Source organism: Aegilops tauschii, chromosome 4, assembly GCF_002575655.3.
Source record: "Aegilops tauschii subsp. strangulata cultivar AL8/78 chromosome 4, Aet v6.0, whole genome shotgun sequence".
Classification (NCBI taxonomy): domain Eukaryota; kingdom Viridiplantae; phylum Streptophyta; class Magnoliopsida; order Poales; family Poaceae; genus Aegilops; species Aegilops tauschii.
The window spans coordinates 460,581,574-460,597,973 of record NC_053038.3 but is presented as its reverse complement, the minus strand read 5'-3'; the positions used below and the strand labels follow the sequence as shown (position 1 = coordinate 460,597,973).

At 46.0% G+C, this 16,400-nt stretch overlaps 1 non-coding gene across 1 annotated transcript; it reads left to right on the top strand.

Annotated features, from left to right (window-relative positions):
• Nucleotides 1–11,943: 11,943 nt before the first annotated feature.
• TRNAM-CAU (transfer RNA methionine (anticodon CAU)) lies at nucleotides 11,944–12,017 on the top strand. Its single transcript has one exon. It is a non-coding gene; the product is annotated as a tRNA-Met (tRNA).
• Nucleotides 12,018–16,400: the final 4,383 nt, after the last annotated feature.

Here is a 16,400-nt window from a genome sequence, read left to right as displayed (position 1 = left end):
AAGTACAGAACCGTGAGCCTATCTGAGTATTATATTCTCAGCTGAACCCCCATAAAAAAGCTGAACCCCCATAATGTCCATGCGTTGCAGAGGGAGTATATTTCTCGGCAAGGTGAGCCTGTGATATAAAAGATTTGTAGATTTCTTTACAGAGGGAGTATCTCTCTGTCAAAAAATATATTTATGTGTAACTAGTTACTCTTGTCTTTCTACTTCCTTTCGCTGATATGTGGGGCAACCGGCAACGGGGTCCACGTGCCATATGCACAAATTAGAGTGCACAACTTCACGGTAGACACACCCCGGTCGTAGCGCCGTGGTAATGCCCAATGAGCCGTCAAATCACACCCCCCCTTTCCAGCTTTAGCAGTAAGCTGGACGGACGAAGCGGCAATATTTCACTGGGCCTGAATCCCCTTCTCCCTCGTCTGCTTGTTCAGAGAAAACCCCCTCTCGGCGAATGCATAGGGTTTTCTCGTGGAGAACCATGTACGAATTCTTCATCCATCCCCGATAAATCCAAGTCCCTTGGTCGCAGGTAATCCTAGGATGGCAGCCGCCGCCGTTGATGCATTTTTCTTCCTACTGAATCTAGTATGTTTCATTTGCAGTGCCCAAAGTACGAGTAGCCTACAGGTTTCTACGCCCTCGGCGAGACGCCACACTTGTTCCTTCTCATCCTAACACAGCATTTTGAAATGCGCAAAGTATGTTCCTAGAATCCTCTTTTCTATCCGGGAGGGTGGGGTTTTTTTGAACATGTTGTGTTCTCATATTATTTTTCCTGCAGTGTATTATTTGCTCTGCCAGAACACATGTACTCAAGATGCTCGGCCTTTCCATAACTGAATACACTGGTTTAATGGTCACAGTGAAGACAAGCCATGGATATAAGTTCCGAGTTGGGTTCATGAACCAAGAAGATCGCTGCTTTTTTTATGGCCGAACTTGGATAAACTTTCTCAAGTGTTACGGACTGAAAGTTGGCGCACGAATGTTGATGGAAATAGCAGAACCTGGTCTCATCTTCACTGCGACCTTCCACCCCGACGTCGTTCCAATTGTACATCCATGTTAGTTTTGTATCTGGTTCTTGCTTGTTGCCTCGATTACTTCTTATTCCACCTATTATGTCTAACTAATCACAATTTAACTTTAGAAGTAGCAACGAATCTCTCACGAAGATGCTACTTCTAACTAATATTTTCTTATAATTGGTGGCACGTGTAGGTTTTTCAGAGTTAAGCAGTCTGCTCGTTTGTTACTCTGTAATAACTCGGCTGTTACTAATGGCACTGAAGTTGACTGGATCGACATCCACAAGTTCCTACACTTTATTGATCGTCTTGAGGTCCTTGTGGGGCGTTTCAATGGTGGAAGGCCATGTGGGATATGTGTGCGACTGCTGCACTCGTTGAACAGGTCCAACTGTGTCGAGAAACTTATGATACGAGCTGTTTTCTATTATATATGTTGTTCATAAACTATTGCTTATACACAGTTTTACAGCTGTGATCTTCTTGAAACAGGAACTGCCGAGTTCTATTGTTCCTATACAGATGCCTGACCATGGTCGGGTCAGACTTGCGCTTGGTCACAACATGATGTTTATGTCGACCTACTCAATTCCCCTTGGAGGTGAAAAGACACTTATTCATGGGTGGTCTCAAATAATGAAGGCCCGTCTATCTTGGAGAATAGGACAGAAGATTATGTTCATGCTTTTCCATGGCTCTAAAGCGAATATCCTGTTTATGGACCACGTTGCGAGATGAAGTCGCTTTCAGAAGGTTGTGGATGCGCGGGGTGGCGCCTGGGCCTTGTCCTGGGGCTTGGCGGCCTCACCCTTGGTTAACTGTAGGCAAAGTAGCACTGTTCGAGGCGTGCTTTGTACGGTTGAACCTGTATAAGTACTCATACTGCTTTCAGCTTTGGTTGTTAAGTGCCCCTGCTGGTTTTAGTTAAGGTTGTTAAGTACTCCTGCTGCTTTTACGGTCTGTCATGTTTCTTCAGTCCTGTCTTCCTCCAGCCGCCAAAACCAAACCAGCGCCGGCGGGGCCGCCTGCTTCCGCCTCCCACGGCTGGTTGCGCCTCAGCGCACGCATCGCCGCCCCACCGTCTCCTAAATCGTTAACGCCGACGTCCTCCGTGTGCTTTGGTGCGCTCGCCGCGGCGCCGCCCTCTCGCGTTGTCAACATGGTCAACAAGCAACAGGAATCGGCAGGAGTACGTGGAGAGGATGACGGTAGGGGCCCACCACGTCAGCGTATGGAAAAATAAAATGCTTCCTCCTAGTGTTTTCCTGACATCTGGGACCCACGACATTGTGAGCGTATATAGTCAACAGAGAAGAGAACATCACAAGATCGGCTGACACCTAGGACGTAGCTACTCGAGTAGTATTTTTTTTGGTATTGTTGAGACGGAGCAGGGTTTGAACTGGGCTGTGGACCGTCTAGCCCAAGCTTATATTTTATGTTCACCATGTGACCAGCCCAGCTATTTTTTCTTTGTGAAAATGAGCCCAGTTTATTTTTTCTGAAGAATACCCAATCCAGGCCTACTTATTTTTCTATGCCCTGATGGGCTGCAACTCTTTCAAGACACCTGCAAATCTTGAAAGTAATATGAAATGGGTTGTAAATATAAAAACAGATGACAAATTGGCAATTACTTTATAATTTCTGATATTTTTTTCACATTTTCAGATTCCTATTTCACTGGGCATTAACCTAATTTAAATATATCTTCAAAGTACTTTAAATCTGGCTTGACATTTCGGTATTAAAAATAGTTTGGAACCCACAGAAATATGCGAAATTGGCCATGGCCAACCAAAAAAACGACTGCAATAAATTGCATAAGAAGTTGCCATGAGCTATATATAAATCTTTAAAAAAAAGAGGGAGTGGTCTGACTTGTGGGCCTGTTTAGTTGATGCGTATGCAAGATTTTTTTAGTTATTATATACGTCAACAAACGATTCTAGCAGACGTAACCGTTGGATGTCAATCCAACGGCCGTCGTGTTTCTTCAATCTCTGATCTTCTTGCTCCAGCCGCCAAAGCAACGCCGGCGGGACCGCCTACTCCCGCCTCCGGTGGCCGGCTGTGCTGCCGCGCAGGCCTCAACATCCCCTACTACTCCCACCGCTGGCCAGGGCATCCCTCTACTCACCCACACCCCCTGTTATTCTGCGGCGACGGCAGCCTCACACCGCAGCCGAACCGGTGAACCCTCGTACTCCTCTCCGCGCAGGCTTCCACTGTCGCGTCTTCCCCGGCTCCGCGTCGTCCCCTTCCTAGGCCCGCCGTCGTCCACCGCCGTGGTGCTCTCGGCGCGGCGTGGTCAATGTGGTCAACGACCGACTTCCATCGGAAGAGTACTGTACGTGGAGAGGCTGACAGCTGGGTCCACGGCAGCCGCAAGGAAGTGCCTCCTTATTACGCGGAAAATAATTATTCCTCCACCTAACAGCAGGGACCCACCGGACGGGCCACCAGTATTTCGCGAAAAAACGTTTCCCCCTGGCTGCTGGGACCCACAGGATGGGCCACCGTATTTCACGAAAAAACGTTCCCCCCGCTGTCAGCTCGGACCCACCAGAAGTGCCTCCTTATTACGCACAAAAAAATGAATACCCCCTGCTAGCTGGGACCCACCTTGGTGGGAGGCTGACTTGTGCGCCTACTAAGTTGACTGGGACGGAGGCCTTTGTCTACTTTAGTCAATATATGAACGATTTCAGCTCCAGTGACCGTACGATGTCCATCCAACGGCTGTAGTGCTTCTTCAACCTCTGGTATTCTTGCTCCAGCCGCCCAAAGCATTACCGGTCGTGCCGCGTGCTCCTGCCGCCCATGGCCAGCTGTGACGCGGCGGAGGCCTCACCGCCCCCTACTACTCCCACCGCTGGCCAGGCCATCCCTCTACGCACCCACACCCCATGTTATTCTGCGGCGACGGCAGCCTCAGATCGCAGCCGAATGAGTGAACCCTCATACTCCTCTACGCGTGGGCATCCACTGCCGTGTCTTCCCCGGCTCCGCGTCATCCCCTTCCTAGGCCTCGCCGTCGTTCACCGCCCTGGTGCTCTCGGCGCGGCGTGGTCAACGTGGTTAAGGAATGGCTTCCGTCGGACGTGGACCGTACGTGGAGAGGCTGACAGCTGGGTCCACGGCCGCAGCAAGGAAGTGCCTCCTTATTACGCGCAAAATAATTATTCCTCCACTTGACAGCAGGGACCCACCGGACAGGCCACCGTATTTCGCGAAAAAAATGTTTCCCCCTGACTGCTGGGACCCACCAGCTACATCTTCGCACGCAAGGAAGTGTGTCTGAAAAAAACGATTCGCCCCCTGACTGCTGGGACCCACCAGCTACATCTTCGCACGCAAGGGAGTGCATCCGGAAAAAAAAGATACGCCCCCCGACTGCTGGGACCCACCAGCTACATCTTCGCACGCAAGGAAGTGCGTCCGGGCAAAGAAAAAACAAAACGATTCCCCCCCTAACTGCTGGGACCGAGCAGCAACACCTTCGCACGCAAAGAAGTGCATCCGGGCAAAAAAACAAAACGATTCGCCCCCCTGACTGCTGGGACCCTCCAGCTACATCTTCGCAGGCAAGGAAGTGCCTGACAGTCGGGACCCACCTGGTCGAAGCGTATGTAGCGTTGTCATTCTGGTCGCGAACGTGTACGTACATATATACTGGTCGATGTAGAGGCGCGCACGTGTCGTAGTAGAGGCGCGTACGTGTCGTAGTAGAGGCGCGCATGTAGCATGTACACGTATGTACAGCGGCCAGGGTGCAAGAAAGAAAATACGGCCACGTACGTACATACGGGCAGGGTCTCGAATGCTTACTCGTGCATACGTACGGCCAGGGCTCGTGTACATGGCTGGGTCGAAACGGAGAAACAGCGTCGTCGTCGTGTTCATGGGGAGGCAACGGAATGCGTCATGTTCATGGGGAGGCAATGGAATGCGTCGTGTTCATCGGGAGGCAACGGAACGCGTGGGAGCCAACCGGCTGGGTCGGAACAGAATGTGTGGCCGTGTTCATTGGGAGGGCTTGGACGGAACAGGCGATGGAAACGAGGCCTGGCATACCGCAAAATGGAGGAAACGGCCTTGTGTTCGACCGGCCACATTCGAAACGGGATCCTGTTCATCGGGAGGGGTCTGGCGTACCGCAAAACGGAGGAAACGGACCTCCTACGGTCGAAACGGGGGTCCTGTTGATCCGGAGGGGTGTGGCGTACCCCAAAACGGAGGAAACGGACTTGTGTTGGAGCGCTACGGTCGAAACGGGGTTCCTGTTGATCGGGAGGGGTGTGGCGTACCGCAAAACAGGACTCCACGGGATACTGTTCATCTCCACCGTCGACCTCCTCCAGCCTCCACGGGCTCCTGTTCATCCAGCCTCCACCGCGCGCTACTCCACCGGCTACTGTTCAACCACCTCTCCACGGGCACCCCTCCATCATGTACTGTTCATCCAGCCCTCCACACCACGGGGTCCTGTTCAACCACCCCTCCACGGGCACCCCTCCACCGTCTACTGTTCATCCAGCCCTCCACACCACGGGGTCCTGTTCATCCAGAGGCAACGCCACCGCTCACTGTTCATCCAACCCCCCCCCCCCCCGCAACGCTCACTGTTCATCCAATCGATCGGCTTCAGTTAGCAGCAGTAGCGAAGGAATCGCTCGATCGGGTTCAGTTAGCAGCCATCGATCGATCGCTCGGGTTCAGTAACGTGTAGCCTGCTGTGCAATCACTCGGGTTCAGTTAGAGCCCGACGCCTCGCTCAGGTTCAGTTAGAGCCAACGCCTCGCACACACGCGCGTACGTGTACGAGAGAAATGCGCATCGCTCGACCCCCGACCTCCCACCGTAACCGGGAACTCCCCGAAATTTTCCTCCCCCTCGCTTCTACCATGGTTTTTTCCGTCATGGACGGCCCAAAGAATGTCATGCAGCTGCGTCTCCGGCCCGCCCAGGACGAAAAGCCCATTTTCTGTCATGATTTGTTGTCATAGAAGTAGGAGCCCATCACATCTATGATGATACCGGGTTTTGTCACAATTATCGTCATAGAAGTGTCATATGTATGACAGAAAAAAAATTCGTTCGGCCCAAAATGTCACGGATGTGTCTTTTTTTGTAGTGTATAGTAGTGATAAATTGGCGGAACCTTCTGATGAAATGACAGATTGGAAACCAACACCAACACGTCCAGAAAGTCTGAAGGATAAGGCTTCTCTCGTCCAAAGAATGGCACTGAAGGCAAAAGATACTCCAAAATATGTCATTGGATCCAGCTGCAACAATGAAGAGCGCCGTCTTGAAGAAATCACTTGCTTCTTCCTCCACCATGTTCTCCAGTATCTGGTCTTTTCGAAGTAGCTTATTAGCTGATAAGCACTAGCTGAGGCATCTAGCTGATGAGGTAATCTCTGCATATAATACCAACCAAGTTGGTTGTTGTTACTACATGCTGCGAGCATTTGGGAAAATGACAGAAACAGAAAATGGGTTTCTAGCTGCATAAGCACAATTATACATAAAGCAGTCTCCTTTATTCGTATCTGGGGGAAAGGGTTGGTTCTCCAAATTCTCTTTAAAGAATGTTAAAGCAGTACTATAATTTTCTGGTGAAATGGAAAGTGGTTGCTACCATATTGTTTGTAGTGATTACATCATAATCCTCATCTTCAAAGCAAGGCTATCCACCAAGGCTTCCAATGCTAGGCTAACCTCGGCAAAGAACCCAAGGGATTTGCAAATTCTTGAATCGATAAACTTTCGTACAACGGCAAACAAACAGACGCGATAGAGGGTTTTAAGCTACTTCACAGTCAGCAGCAAGAGTGGATGGTATAACTCTAGCCAGCAGGCGGGAAGGAACGAAGCTCTTTCTTGATATTGAGCTAGAATCCCTGACGTTGGTTGATTTAGCTGTGGTGTATCTTAGGATCTTAAAGCTATGCAGCTGGGTTGATCCCTATCGATGGAATGGAGCTTATCAACGCATGAATAGCATGAATCGCCTTCTACTATACCGGGCTAACGTGCAACAATGGAAGCATACCATGGATATTCCAGAGATACATCCTACTTATGCCGAGAGCACAAAGATCAAGCTAAGTAAATAGGTCTAGTTAAAGCCCACTGGAGTAAGGAAAATACAATAGGTTGCTTTTTTCCACCATACCTGGCAATGATTGGTATCCCTTGATATGTTAACACAAACTAACCAGTTGTCCCTTCCCCTAGAGGAGTTTCCTATATGGATTCGTTCCTCTGAGCATTTTCCATGAATTGACGTATATGAGCATAGTTATCAGGTATGCCGGGAGCTGGATTCTATCCCCGGGGATAGTGATTGATGGCATAGAGTTTTGATAGAAAACTCGTATCAAAATCATACCAAAAGAAAGTCTCGATTCGAGGAACGGAATACAGGTCCATGATAGAACACAGACCGGTAAGAGAAAGGAAAGTAAGCATAGTCTTCATTGAACCGGAACTGGAAGATTGACTCGGGGAAACAGGAAATCCTTAATGTCGTGGGAAATCCATTGAGTATCCAAGGAAAAGGCAAGCTCAAGGTATTCTCCCCAATCTTTCCCTTTCGGCCAGACAACACTGGTCAATAGGATCGGGTGGGCTGGGCACATAGCCGGAGATAAGAAATGGCAACAAGGCTCAACAGAGCAGAGAGACAAGAATACCTATATAGAGACATGAGAAAGAATAAGCCAAGGACAAAACGAGGATTCCGCATCCGGTGAAAGCTAAAGTCACATAGGGAAGGGAGTTTCTGCAGATGGAGAAAAGGGAGATATCACACTGTGTGTGATAGGTTATTAGCTGGAGGATTGGGATTGGTATATGTCATTCAGATAGTCCTTCTGAACTGAAATCATGGAAAGACTAGGCTCACCAGGCAGGGAAAGCTAGATATTGCCTAAAAAACCTCCACTTACGGATTCACATACTGGTTGGTATGTTCATCAAGTTCTCGATTACTACTTACGGTGCCCACTGACTCCCTTTAATGGTACGCCAAGATATCGCTCATAACGACTGCAAAGGCATATTTCTTAGCCAGCTATGGGATACTGCCCTAAAGCTGCTGTTCCGATGATTAGATCAAAATAGAGTTGTTTCTACAAGAGCATCTCAAGTTGGTCAGGCGTCCCCAGGAGTGTTTCGATATCAGCAAGCACATTCTAACTATCTATAAATGGCATTTCGAGGTGAGAGAGAGTTCCAGCATATTACACAAAAGAGTGATTAGACACATGCGTTGAGGCATTCTCTACAACAGGTGGATAAAGCCGTTTCTAGGCCATAGAAAAACATAACATGTGACATTTATTTACATAGGACCAAGCATAATCGTTTTAGATAAGAATCAATCAGCAGGTGAAAGGCAAGCACTTCCTTCCCTGAATCCTACTCTTGCCCTAAAAAAGTACTAACTAAAGCCAAATCAAATGAAATATGCCTCTCTACGCGAATAAGCAGAAGTGAGCCCAATAGAACAGATCAGGAAAGAGTTTACTAAGCTATCGCGCGCAGTAAAGAGAATACCATATCTAGTTCCTGGCTACCTCCCATCTTTGATGCATGGATCTGACTAACCGGAGATCAGACTCGTGTGCTTGAATCAAAAGAAAATACCGGTATTCTTTTCCAAATTAGGCTTCTAATTAGAGTTACCAATGGTAAGGATTGGCGTGGGTTTGGAGTGGGTAGCCCGCTCGCTATCTATGTCTTTCATTCCCATGGATTGGAAAACATCTTACTCGCCATGGGGCGAAACTTCTCGTCAGCCTAAGTGATTGTTTCTGTAAGCTAGAGAGAAGTACCCTTGATTGGGTGCTTCGAACGCCCTTCGGGAAGTGAACGTGAAGGTTGATCAATAGCTTGAATCAGGACGATGCCGCTTAGAAAAGTCTTCTTTCTTCCTTTCCATTGTGACTCAAAAGCCACAAACAAGGGTTACTATTCAGGAGTGGAATTGCATTCTGTACAATGGGCATTTTCATTTCTCTTTCTGTGCTATGGCTATGGTTGACTTCTGTCTCTTGACATGTAGAGAAGCTGATCAAAAGGAAATAGTCTTCCAGATGGCAAATATGTGAACCATAAACCGTATATTTACCACCAATTGTGACTCACGGAGATGAAAGGTAGAGAATGGCTTATTCGTAAAAGAAGGCTCCCAGCCAAATATAGAATAGAAAGGAAGGGGCATCCCCGTGAGAAAACCGGGTGGTGTTACTTTCCTGCTTCCACCTGAACCTGCTTGCAGGCCTTATAGAAAAGTCTTGTATAAGATAAATAGCTTGACAACAGGAATTCTCTAACTTACTTGTAGATAACGAACTTGCTGAAGGAGGTTAAGATAGTTTTCTGTTAATGGGGAAAGAGAAAAAGAGTCCTCGCTTTCATAATCGGTAATCAGAGTCCAGGCTTCCTACACCCATATTTTACGACAACCTATGAACCGACTAACTCAACAGCTGGCCTCAGAGAAACTGTCCCAACTTATCCAAGTAGTCCTAATAAATGGCCATGATGAAATACTCTTCCTTTCCTTGCGGCACTCGCTTGAAGGACTCAAAAGCTGACTAATGCTGATAGGAAAACAGAGCTTCCTTCAAACGCTGATCGATACCATCCACCAGAAGAAAACGTGACCGCAACTACTTCCCGAATCAGCACCGTTTGGAGGCTTTGCATCTGTATTTGGAGCTGGGCATGCATCCATTGATTCTAGCACTTGGAACTTTGAACGCTCGAAATAGAAATACAATCTCCGTCCTACAAGTGGATTGATAGGTTCATACATCTTGTAGTCGGTGCAGTTCTGGGAAGGAATGGGCTAGTATGAGTTCTGGTTTAGTCAGTAGTCCACTTCTCCCTTCTTGTCCGCAAACAAAGCAAACTAGAAACCTGCTTTTGCTAAAGACAGTGCTCAATGAGAGGAGGTGGGCAAGTATTAGTTAAGGGATATCAGGAAGGAGGTCTAAGAAAGGGGAAAGAGCTTCATCGTCGATTAGCAATTGAAAGTAGGGGAAACTATGATTCTATCGAATGTGCGTATCCATTGGGGCTAGTGAAAGATTACGGTAGGGGAACCCGTTTCACTACTGACTTCGTGTATGAGTGACAAAAAGTCAGGGCAGAATAGCCCCTTCAAAGTAGGGGCTTCACAACCCGCTTCTCTTCCTTAATTTAGTGAATGGTGGGTGTGCAAAGTCTTGAGTTTTGGACCTGTTACGGACAAAAGGAGAAGACAACCATTGTACCGATCCACTACTTGAATCTACGAGGACTAGTTTAGTCGGATCTATTGTTTTACCACTCACTAACAAGACTTTCCTGCTTAGGATTGATAAGATAAGACGATCGTTTTCTTTCTCTTGCTCTGTATAGAAATAGTGTACTAAGGTAAGTTCCATTAAGTTAGGGCTGGTTAGTGAAGTTAAGTAAGAGGGAGTTCTAGTTAAGTATGCCCATAGCTCTTGCTTCTAATTGGTTAGTGCAGGATACTACTCTCCCTGTCCAGTTCTGGAGAAGAGAAAGGTTGCGTTCCATCTTTTCTTCAGATAGTGGGATGCGTTGATCTGCTGAATCAAGAAGATCAAGTCCTCCCGGGCAAGGCGAACCTAGTGGTTTCAAGTTCAGTGCAGCCTTTTCCTCAGAGCTATTTGACAATGGGCCCAATGAAGACTTCTTCCCCCCGAGGATAAGTCGATACTAGTTTCTGGTCCGCTTTGGAGAGTAGAAGTTGATATTTGTTTCTGGTCTGCTACTGAACTTCGCATTGCGCTAGGTGAGACGAGAAGTGCCAGCAAAGGCCTCTGTTACGGATTACGGGAAACAAGCAAACAGAACAGGTTTGATAACTTACTCGGGTGCCGGGCCTCGAATCCAGAGGTTCCAGGAAGGAGGAAGACTCGTTTCATTATCGAATATCGTGTAGAACTCACTTGCCCTGCCTTTTGCTAGGAATCCTATCATTATGCTCTGGTCGGGTTATCCCATAAATCAAGGGCCCTACTATTCTATTATTTATTGTTCAGATCTGAAAGGACAGATAGAAAGCTTAAACCCAGCTTGGGGAGAAAGATGAATCTTGGCGAGAGTAAGGAATCGCACCCTTAGCGTGAGGGGAATAGCCGGTTTCCTTTCCTTAACTAGACTACCTTACGGTAGCTCGACTAGGCACGTCAACGTATGTATTATGTCTTCCCAATCAAACATTAGTCATTGCAGCTATTTCATCTGGTCTCTTAGAGTAGAGAGATCTCTCACTTCACTACACATCGCACTAACTAATAGCTAGCCGCCTCACGGATCAACTTATTATGTGCAGCTAAAGCGGGGTGTGTGCATTGTTCAACTAGACCCGAGGAGGACAAAAGAATAAGGAACAATGGGTTCGCTACCCGATTTTAATAGTTTCCTTGATTTGAAATCAATCCAATATCCTTTCGAGAATCTAGAGTGATATCAACAACCTCCTAGTTGAAGTACAGACGAGGAAGCAGCCTATTAGTTTCAGTCTAGTCCAGGAAAGGGACGGAGCCTATTGATATAGCTTAGTAGAGCTTCGCCATGATAGCAGTTTGTTTTAACAAGTAGTAGGAATGCGTGCTGATGTGCCAAATCTCCTCATGCTCCTTCCGGATAATCTGAAATCTACGTGTAAAGGAAAGATCAAGGTTTTCTCCTTGATCAATCGACTTGCCTGCTTCCTTTCATCTGGCCAACGGTTCTTGTATCATTAGCTAGATCTGTTATGTCAACCTCAGAGACAGATGCTTATCTAAGAAGAAGGTATCCCGAGGGGAACATGTCAAGTATCCGCCTGGCATCGAACTCTATTTTCTATATGTTAATGAAAGGTTTAGACTAAAGCGGGGTAGAGGAATTGGTCAACTCATCAGGCTCATGACCTGAAGACTGCAGGTTCGAATCCTGTCCCCGCCTAATCACGTGTACGATTCAATGAAATAGCTATTTGGAGTCCCCTGATGATTGGCTAATTGTTTTATGATCCTTGACTAGCTATATAGACCCTAGGAACTTGCATGTGCTATTACTGCTGTATAAAGGAAAGGTGGCTCACGTTACCGCTCTCTCCTATTCCTACAGGAAGGAAGAGTCCATCAAATGCAAGTCGCTACCAGTTTCCTATTTTGGATAAATACCATCGCACCATTTGACCTCGAAGTAACGAGTACTCAAGGAATCCTCTTGAATTCCGGTCATGATGATCAGGTGCCCGGAGTATATCACCCTCAACAGGAAGAAAAGAGAGAGAAGTGGAGTAAAATGGATTCAAATGCCGCATTGCAAGTGAACAAAAGTAACCAGTGGAAATAGAAAGAGAATGAGCAAGTGTATCAATTCATGAGTTAAGGAATACTATTGGGAAGATTGGGTGACTAATATCCTGAGAAAACGATCTCTTGCTTCCCTTGAAACATGCTGAGAGGACCATTTCGATTAGTGAGAAGCTCAGTTCATGGGTCATGACGACAGATCATATTGTGTACCAGTGCACTGTTCTTTAGAGATCTATGTTCAGTGAACAAGAATGTAGTGAGGGGTGCTACTTTAGTGTTATTCCTAGACTGATGAAGTGAAGACTTTAGGCCTCGCTAATAGTCGACCAACTGAGAATGTTTGTTTCTCTTTTCTGTAGATATCTCAATATTCCTTGAAAGCCTTATGAATGGTGGACAGGATGTGGAAGAGCTAGTCATATAGTCCTTTAAGCTTGATTCCTTTTATCGGTTAGCAAGGAGTTTGAAGCTTGAGTACTTTGAAGAGCATTTAAGAACAACTCATAAGCAATTCCAAGTGGCAGAGATGACTTGAGGGACCTCGTCAGATAAGCATATCCTATGGTAAATGTGGTACCTGGTCCAGTCAACTTGGAAGTAGAAACTGACCACTAGTGGGTGTCAATTAAAAAGTCACTCTGTGGCTAACGCTTCTACTGCTATCGGCAGGGCTTAGTCTCTCGTGGTTCATTTCCACCGGAGAGCATCTGTTTGAATAATTAGCGTATATATTTGATCACTCTAATGACAACGGATTCGATTCGCAAATTTCTCGTGATTGACCAAAGGAAAGGTTAGCGACTGCTCTCCCTACGGAATCTCCAGTAGAGCCATTGCATAGCTGACAGACACGATGGGCTCAGGGTTTCGACTGCTGTTCATTCCGATCTTAGGTCTCACTCAGCGAATTCAGAAGGGTTGGGAGCTTTGTCAATGACTTACTTTCCTAGTAGCAGAGATGCAAGAATAACTACTTTCTTCTGCTAGGCGTTTCTTTGTTGCCAGCTGAGAAATAATACTCGTTTTTGTCGGATGAGGGGGAGTGTCTTTGTTTGTTCAACGTGCAGATCCGGGAGGAATGGGCAGGACTTGTTGTTCGGGCAGTCTAGTTTTGTTTTTGTTTGGTGTTAGTGTCCCAGTGAAGGAAGTAAGGCTTGCTGTTCCAACAACTGCTCTCTTCTCTCTCCGCTCCCTGATGTCTTCTCTTTGTCTTCGGTATTTTTTTTTGAGGATTCAGATTCACAAACTATAAGAAGAGTGTGGGATGGTGGAATGGATTACAGAAGGAGACAGATTCTATATAAAATGGATTAAGGTGGGTTTCGGAGATTATACTTAGTTCGTGGACATATTAGATACTACCTAATTTTCCTGATCTTCCGCCTAATAAAATAACGCAAAATAAAAAAAGTAGTACCATGAGCAGCTTAGACAAGAATGGATTTGGGAATGACAAATAATAGTCGGCGAGAGCCGGAGGAATTGTTAAGTGAATGGGAGATAGATCGAGTGGGGCCTTGCAATAGCAGTAGATGCTACAGGCATGGTGTCATTATCAGCGATTCCTCAATAGATCAGAAGAAAGGGAATATAACCTTCCCCTCACTGTCCTTCAATCATGGTGCAAAGAATATCGTAGATAGAGTGATTTCGATCTCATATAGCTAGCTTTCCTTTCAAAGTGAAACGATTTTCCTTTTACGTTGAGATATTTGAATTGGATTTTCTTTCAGCACTACTATCGTAACGCACAAAAAACACTGACTTTTCCGCTCGCTTTCAACCACTGCCACTTTACCTGAGCACTGTGACGCAGTCGGTCAAGTATTGAGTTTCTGCTAGTATATCAAGGACTTATGAGAACTGAAAAGAAAAAACGAAAAAAGGAATTCTCATAGTTCATTGAATTAAGGGAGGGCCATTCGTGGGGGGTTCGTGGAAGAGTTGGGTTCGATTCCCTTTATACGCAATGTGGCGAAAAAGACTGATTCAACGAAATATGCCGTGCCAGCATTAAGATTTAAAATGTGTCGTCTACTTCCAGGAAATGTTTGGAACAGAGAACTTTCTCTAATCCAACGCCGTATTCTCCGAAGATTGAGGAACAAGAGGAGATGCATTAAAAGAAATCTTTCTCGGAGAGAAAATCTAAACAGTAACATCAAATCACAAACTACACGAAAGTTGTCTCTTTATTATGGGGATTTACCCATAAGGGAGATGCACAGAGGAAGACAACGAACTTTATATATCCCTTTTTTTACTCAATCAAGAAACAAGATCGGACGTGATTCCGGTTCGTCTCCATTTTAGTGACACTCTTCCTCAAGCAAGGCAGCCGATAAGTCATCGAAGGGTTTGTTTTAATAATGGACTGGTAACCATTACTCATTTGAAAGTTTCCCACGGTGTATTTAACACATGCGGGAGAGATGACTGCAACCACCAGATCGGACGGCCAAATATGTTCAGATCGTGAAAATGGACGACCAGAAATGCAAATAGCTGAGAGGGCTCGCTTTAGGTGCGCTTATACTGTCCTAATAATAAAATGCACTAAGCTGAACACAGACGGAAGTTTTTCACTGAAGAAGCATTATACAGATTTCAGACTTCCTCAAACAAAATAGTTTGCTTGAATAAAAATGCAACATGTCTGTTTGATGGGATTCCTCACATCTAGAATCAAGATTGTGCACAAGTGCCGAACGCAAGTGCCATCAGAAGATTATATTTAGGACGTGACTCGCTGGCACTCGTTGGCTAGATTGTCGATCAGGGCACACACCTGTAAAAGGAAACCCCCTGCCAGCTGTTGTATGTAAAAGGAAAGTGTTGTCCCCACGCCCGAGCAATAGAAAAAGATTCGGTCCCCACCAAATCAAGGATCGAATCAAAACGCAGCTCGACGCCGCTGCCCAAACCAGCATCCACCCTACGCTAACCCTCACGCAGCATCATACCTACGCAAACCATCTGGACCCTTCTCCCTGCTTCTCCTTCTGCCCCCCTCGTTTGCCCCCAAGGACGCCATTGTTACTGGATCCATAGCTCCATGGCTACAAACTGAAGTTTGAGCCAGCCCCAAAATCCATAACAGCACCTACCAGAAAACTCTTGCCACCACCCCCACCCCCTCCCCTGCAGGCCCTGCCCCTCTCCTACTTCTGCTGGTATGTAAAATCTTCCTCCTTTCACTCATGGGCTCCCTCATTGCTGCAGGAAAAAAAAGATAAAACATAGGGAAAATAGAGGAGGATGCATAGAATTGTAGACAAATTCCATCCACAAGGTTGGCAAGTCAAAATAGATCTACAAGCAGGTTCTGTTTCCCGCCCTAACATCACATGATTTGTTAGGGGAAAAGGAATGAGAAAACATGGAGAAAAAGAGGAGCATGCATATAATTGTAGACAAGTTGCATCCACAGGGTTGGCAAGTCAAAATAGATCTGCAAGCAGGTTTTGTTTTCCCCCTAACAGCAAATCATTTGTTGGGATGTATGCAACTACACTAGTTTCTCATCGAGCAAATTGATGTTGCAATCTAGGCAATAACAGTGTTAATTTCGAGCAGATAATGTGTTTAGCTAACAAGACTTTGACATTTTCAAGTCTCAGGCAAGTTCATACATAGGGGTGGCAACTCTAAATAGATTTGTAAGCAGGTTCTGTTTTGCAGGCAAAATAACATACCCAACCACTCCCTCCTAGTTTCCCATGAATTATCAGGTGTATTGTGTAAAAAACAAGTTGATGTTGCAAAACTAGGCAAATAACAATGTTAATTCAACCATCTTAATTTTCATGAATGAAAACAGGCAAATTGTGCTATAATAAAAGTACATTTTGAATTGAAATGGAAAAAAAAGAACATGTTCACTACTGCAAATAAAGATGTAGGGCAAAGAGATAGTAGAAAAATACCTAGTAAGTTGCTTTCTCTTGGAATTCGTCTTTCTTCCTTTACCTGCTGATTTTTGTAACATTGATACCGAAACTATGGTTTCCAAAAAAACATATAA